We start from the raw sequence: 6,821 nt of genomic DNA, 5'->3' as shown, positions 1-6,821 counted from the left end.
ACCGAGAAAAAGAACAAAAAGGAATCACTCCACATTTCCCTAGACAAAATCCCCTGATTGTTCTTTTGTGGGCAGCACTAGGTGGGTACACGCTGCCCCAGGGAGATGAGGAGAAACAGCTGGTACACGATAGAGAGGCACCTGCAAAGCCGCCCCTCCACCTGCAGCACAGCTCCCCTTTGCCAGATCCTAGAGGCGGAGAAGAGTCAGAGGGGCCAAGGAGGGAGGGGGAGCAAGGAACGAGGGAAGGAGACTTCGAAATTATCTCCCTGAGACTGTTTAGAATGTAATGTTCCTCTCCGCCCCCTTTCCTTTCCAAGTTGTAATTTTCTTCACAGAAAGAACACAATGGAGGACGCATTCGAGATTGCAGAGAGTCTGCTACCAACTCCAACAATCCCAGACACGGGAACAGATAAGGAGAAGAGAAGAAAAACAGAGGCAATTTATTTATTTTTTTCAGAGATTTCGGAGATTGAAGCTAAGAAATCCAGTTCCATTTGAACATCGCATTACCCGCCCACCTAATGGTTTCGGTATGATCTGTCCTCTCTGCTCAGTGCTCAGCGAGTTTCAATCCTTGTTTTCTCTGCCAGAGGGTCAGAGCTCTACCCCGGGCTTTGTGCTCTAACCCCGATCCACTTGAGAGAATGGGGCTAGCAGTCTGGGTTACATGGTTTGCTCTCCCTGCACTCCCACGTAAGTGTTTAATTGTCCAATTTTCTTTTGCTTCTCTCCAGAAAGTGGGGAGGGACTCGTGGCTCAGTCCCAGGGCACCAAGTGTCCTCAGACTGCAGAACAGAGGTATAGGGACTCTCACTTCTTTGTCTTCCTCACTGCCTATTCCCTCCATCCCTGCTCCTCCACCCCGCCTCACCCCACCCCCCTCTATCCTTTTATTCCCTCCCCTGCCGCTCTGTGCCGAGCCTAATTTTTCCCAACCTTTTAATCTTAAACCCAAATGAGCAGCCAGGCTGCATTTGGACACATATCACTGAGTCACTCTCTAGGAAGCTGGTGTATTTCCTCCAGTAGAACACAAAAGCCTATAGAATCAGAACATCTGTTTTCTTATCTTCTTCTTTGTACCTGTCTGATGGAGTGGCTTTCTTAGGATATCTCTTGGTGCCATTAAATAAGTTCAATGCTGTCCTCCTAAACCATTGTTTTCCACAGGGTCCCATCACCTCCAAGAGGCTGCATGAAAAAAAACATAGTCGCTTCAACTGAGGGTTTCATAGACCAGCCAGACCCCAGCAGACCCACCAGCTCACCAGCAATGCGTGTGAATCCTGTCTTGTCCAGATGAGCTGAGACAAGCCCACTTCAGACCATCCAACTTGCTGGCTTCAGAGAAAAAAGAGATGCTTGTTGTTGAAGTCATTGACATTTATTGACCATATACGATGTGCCAGAAATTGCTAAATGCAGAGAACACAAAGATGAACTAAATAGGATCCCTGCCCTTGAATGTGTTGGAAGCGTTCACAATGAGATTAAGGTGGGAAAATACTGTAGAATCTAGTTCATGGAGGGGGAAAAACTGCAACACTGTGGCTGTACTAAAGGCAGATTCCCAGACCTTGGTCATCCCTGATCCAATCATTTCTTCAGAGGAAAATTGGTAATCAGTGGAAAAACAGAAACAAAACAAAACAAAACAAAACAAAGCCAATTCCTTTCTGATCTCCACTTTTCCCTTCAAATTCTTTTGTTAAAGAAGCATTTGCATGTGTTTGGCAATGTGGAAGTTTTGGAGGCAGGATAGAAATGCACAGGGCATCAATAACATTGCAGAGGTTCAAGGTCAGTGTTCACCAATTAAAATGCAATTATAATTTCAAGTTATAGTATCCCTCCTCAGATGATAATCTGATCCACTGGACTTTAAACTCCTGAGCTTTGAGACTGTTCTAATCAAGACTGTATTGCAGTACCTAGCACGTAAATGAGTAGCCTAGACAATTAGGTATATAATTTGCTTTTGCTTTAAGAGAACCATTTCTAAAAGGTAATTCTTTGACATTTTCTTTTGTTTTATTTGTTTGTCTTGTTTTAACTTTATTTTATTTCTTAAAATATTTTATTTATTTATTTGAGAGAGAAAGAGAGAGAGAACAAGCATGAGTGGAGTGGGGAGCAGAGGGAGAAGCAAACTCCTCGCTGAGTAGGGAGCCTGACATAGGGCTGGATCCTGGTACTCCAAGATCATGACCTGAGCCAAAGGCAGATGTTTCACCTACTGAGCCACTCAGGTGCCCCTTGTTTTGACTTTAATAAGTAGGGTCATCAATTCATGTCTGTAAAGGGGAGAAGAACTGACATTTGTCAAACGCTTGCTATCTTATAGGCACCATACAGGGTCTATTCTGTTCCTAGTGGTACGTAAGCCTCACAGTGATCATAGGAGGCAGATTTTATTACTAACATTTATGGATGTAGATACTGGGGCTCAGAGGGGTTAAGTAACCTGCCAAAAATCACACAGTGAGTAAGTGGAATAGAGTTTTCCTATATAAAACTTATTCTTCCCCCAAATCCCAATGCTAATATTCACCTAGATCAAGCCCTCCCTCAACAACTTGTAAATCTTAAATTTGGTAGCGATTTGAAAAGGCTTTCAGTTCCGGGAGAGAGGAAGAACATCATAGTCCAGAAGAGGACTCACATTTTCAGCTAGAGAACAGTTAGATTCACAGAGTTTGCAGAGTCCCAGTGGGACAGATTGCCATGTGGGGAATGTAATGATAGGGTCCGCAAACATTCCTAGATTGAAGAGTTTATGCATGTCTTCCTGCTCTCACCAGCTGTACTTGCCTCTGACTTAATTATACGCTCAGGGTACAAATGCCTCTAGAATTGCAGGCCAGATCTTGCTTCCCAGGAAGGCTTATTGGTTAGATGACACTCAGCTCATGGAATGCAGGGGAAAAAAATGTTGGCTTGCCCCTTAGCAGTGGAGATATAGTTGAGTCATTGTGAGTCAAGATTTATTCATTCACTCATTCAGAAATATTTATTGATTGCATATAGTGGGCATTATCTTTGTTCATCTTAACAGAAAGATGGCCAGTCAGAGTACTCCATTCTCCTAGAAAATGTAATTAGTCCACGGTTTGGCAGATAACATAAGACAGCAAGAGTCCAATGTCTGGAATTAGCATGGATATTCAGAGAAAGTGTCTCTCAGATCTTAAACTGAAAGGATCTTGAGAGTCCAAGATTGTCAGTGTTTGTTTTACCCACTGTGCTGAAACAGTCTGCCCGAGAAGGAAGCCCACATGGAGGAAAGCAGAATTCAGACATGGAAAGAAAGGAAATAGTTGATCACCTGGATCCTACCATGTCTGAATCCTTAGATTGGAGCTTCATTGGGCAGATACCCTTACTGCATTCAGCATTAGAGTTGGGAGCTGGCAATATGAAGAATATGAATTCCTTTTCTTTATCTGACTTCGAACTTGTGTAGGGAAGATTCAGAGTAGTCTATGGGAGGCATAGTTGATATAATAGAGCAGGCAGAGTGCTTGGAATCAGAGCTGTGAGTTTGAATCTTATTCGTGGTATTTGTGCTTTATAATCTAGTTATATGATCTCTTAATCTGGTCCCAGGAGTTGGGACAAGAGGCCATCATCGCACAATGAGCTCCCAGTCTAGTGGGACATGAGGGTTTACTAACTGGTTGCACAATTTTGGAAAATTAATTGCCCTTTCTGACTTCAATTTCCTTATTTGTAAATGGAAGCTACTGAGAATGTCTTCCTCCAGGAGCTGGAGTTGGAAGAATCAAATGAACCAGTGGATATGAAAGCACTTTGTAGATTGTGAAGGGACCACAACCCAAAGCTCTGCAGGGGCAGAATTGGCTTAGGTCCCCACTGACCAAGCACTCATGCAGTGAAGTAAGTACCAAGGGCCTAATGACCACATGCTTGTGGAAAGACTAAAGTAATATATTATTTAGCAAATTCTTTTCAGCTGGATACACAAAAATTCTTTTTCTTTATATTCTTTTTCTATATAATTTTTTTTCCTTTTTCTTCGAATTCTCTTTTCTAAATGAATCATTGGACAGGGTCCAACTTCCTTGGCCATGAGGAATGCTGATCTTGAATCCCCCATTTCAGGTAACAGTCTAACAAACCAGCACAACAGTTAAACTGAAAGCAAACCAAACCAAACCAAACCAACTATTTATTGATTGACTGATCCCGAGTCTATGGGCTGGACAGTTCTGCTCATCTGGGCTGGTCTTGTCCAGTCTCATCCCTTCTCATCCAGCAAAGACCAGCTAGTGGGCCAGCTGGGGAATAGCTGGTATAGGATGCCATCAGATGGGAGGTCTCCCATTCTTCAACAGGCTAGCCTGGGCTTCTGTTCAAGGAGGTGACATTTTTCCTTAAGACTACAGAATTGTTCAAGGTCTATTGAAGTCTAGGCTCAGAACTGACCCAGTTCTTCCACATTCTGTTTTCCAAAGGAAGGTATAAGTCTAGCCCAGATTCAATGGGCACCTTTGCCTCTTCATGGGAGGAGCTGTAGAGTCAGTTTGCCGGTGGTGCAGAAACAGGGAAGATAGAAATCAGAGTATGTTTGCTATCAGTCTGTCAGATAGCCTTTGCACTAGGTTGGGAAAGTCATTTAATGCTATAAACTCAGAAAAGGAAAATGTGGCTTCTCTCATCTCTTTATGTGGCCCCTGACCATGTTCATTCTGTCCCCTGACCATGCCCTGGGTGTGTGGGGGGGTGGCTTTCTTGATCTCTGCTGCCTAGACAGTTGTGGTAACTGCCAAGTGATGTACCTGCCTCCAAACCAATCTGACAAAGAAGACACAGGTGTTCTAAGGATATAGTCCTTCTCTCCTGGACCTCAGCCCAGAAGAAAGTACAGACATATTCTACCTGTAAGGCATACCAACAAATGCATCTGTGCCTTCTCACAGCAAATCACCTTCTACTCTATCACTGAGGTTATTTTAATAAAGTTCTTCATGTTACCTATGAAATAACAACCCCACTTCCTAGTCTGGCATTCTAGGCTTTCAGAGGTTGTTCCCAATCTCTCTTTCTCGGCTCTTGTCTTGCTATGTCTGGAAGAGGATCCACAACTTCCATTTCATCAGTGTTCAGTATTTCTCCCAGCTGTGTTTCTTTACTATGTAACATTTCCTCTGTCTGTACATGCTCACTTGCACCTCTGCCTCTTGCAATCCCACTCTTACTATTAAGATCCTGCTTGGATGGGGAGATGGTGAGGAGAAGGGAGTTGAGGGAAATTGGAGGGGGAAATGAACCATGAGAGATGATGGACTCTGAAAAACAATCTGAAGGTTTTTGAAGGGGTGGGGGGTGGGAGGTTGGGGGAGCCAGGTGATGGGTATTGCGGAGGGCACGTATTGCATGGAACACTGGGTGTGGTGCATAAACAATGAATTCTGTTACTCTGAAAAGAAATTTAAAAAATTAAAAATTAAAAAAAAAAAAAAAGATCCTACTTGGTTGCCAACCTCCTCCACTGAGTCCCCTTTCAATTACTTAGAATCAATCTCTTCTTTTTCTTTGCTTCCCTAATCAGTATTTTCCCCCTCTCCTCTCTCTCTCTCTTTCTCTCTTTCTCTTTTTGACTTTACTTGTTTGCCACAGGAAGTGAAAGAGGAGGGGATAGGGCAACTCCCAATCCTGGGCAGCTCCAAAAACTCACTCCCTTGTCATCCTCCAAAGGTACATCGTACCACATTCTTGTGCCACATATCACACTAGAGGATAGCTCCCTGAGACAGGCCTTGGTTCTCTCACCTGTGTATCCATCATGTTACCTGGACTGTCTGCTTCATGGTACATGTGGAGTCCATGTCATTCACCTGACTTGAATCTCTTCCTACCACCCTCTGCCTGCTGTGGAACACGGCCTCAAATCCTGGAGCTGGCCAGAGTCACGGTCACTTTCCAGGACTCTGAAAGCTGCACTTAAATTGGGATATGCTCTAGGCCACTGAATTGGCAAGAGTTACAGGCCTAAAAAAAGTCCTGCTCTGTAGCAGGGGGTCAGTTACTAATTCCTCCTTTGGCCGCTTTTTGGAGGCTTGAACTCACATTGCCTTGCTGATTTTATTTTTAGGTGTCTGGCAGTTTCAAAGGGTGCTACAACTATCTTGGGTTTATTATTATACTGTGAACAGTCCTTGGAAACCCAGTTCCCTGATTACGTCACATGGCCTGTTCAGATGAGGACTCCTCTTTCCTCCAAGTTTGAAACCCCTTGGTTTCAATGAGTGGCTTTCAAACAGCCGTGTGAGTAAGAATCTTCTGGGCCTTTGGAAGCATGTGGATTTCTGGGTGTTATCTGCAGAGTTCCTGGATTCCTAGATCTGGGCAGGTCCAAGGACTATATAATTTTCTTGGGCTCCCAGGGGATTCTGCTGCAGTCTAACCCTACTTGGAGAAAAACTGCTATAGAATTATAAGCATCCAACAATGAAGAAAAATATTGGCTGCAGCTTGTTAGCTGATGTGATGCCAAAATTTACCATCACATCCTGGAGACCAGGGAGGCCTCGAGACACCTCTCCTTTCACCATGCCACTCCTCTGCTCAAGAACATGCAGTGGCTCCATCTTTCCTCATCCACATCCAGTCCAAACTTGTCCCTGGGTCATTCCAACCCCTGCTCAGCTACTCCTTGATGTTCTCTCCTTCTGCTTGCATTCTGTTTGCTTTGTACCCCCATCTCTTCTTCATTAAGAATCCCCAACAGTTCGTTGAATACCTTCCATGTGTCAGGCACTGTCCCATAGTTCCTTCAGGCTTCAGACCAGTCC

At 44.0% G+C, this 6,821-nt stretch overlaps 1 long non-coding RNA gene across 1 annotated transcript; it reads left to right on the top strand.

The window, feature by feature from the left end:
- The first annotated feature begins 426 nt into the window (after nt 1-426).
- LOC309859110 lies at nt 427-1,844 on the top strand. The gene is made up of 2 exons (XR_014308549.1): nt 427-699; nt 1,177-1,844. It is a non-coding gene; the product is annotated as an uncharacterized lncRNA (long non-coding RNA).
- Nucleotides 1,845-6,821: the final 4,977 nt, after the last annotated feature.

This window comes from Mustela nivalis (genome assembly GCF_964662115.1).
Source record: "Mustela nivalis genome assembly, chromosome: 2".
NCBI classification, from domain to species: domain Eukaryota; kingdom Metazoa; phylum Chordata; class Mammalia; order Carnivora; family Mustelidae; genus Mustela; species Mustela nivalis.
This window is presented reverse-complemented; position numbering and strand designations above follow the sequence as displayed.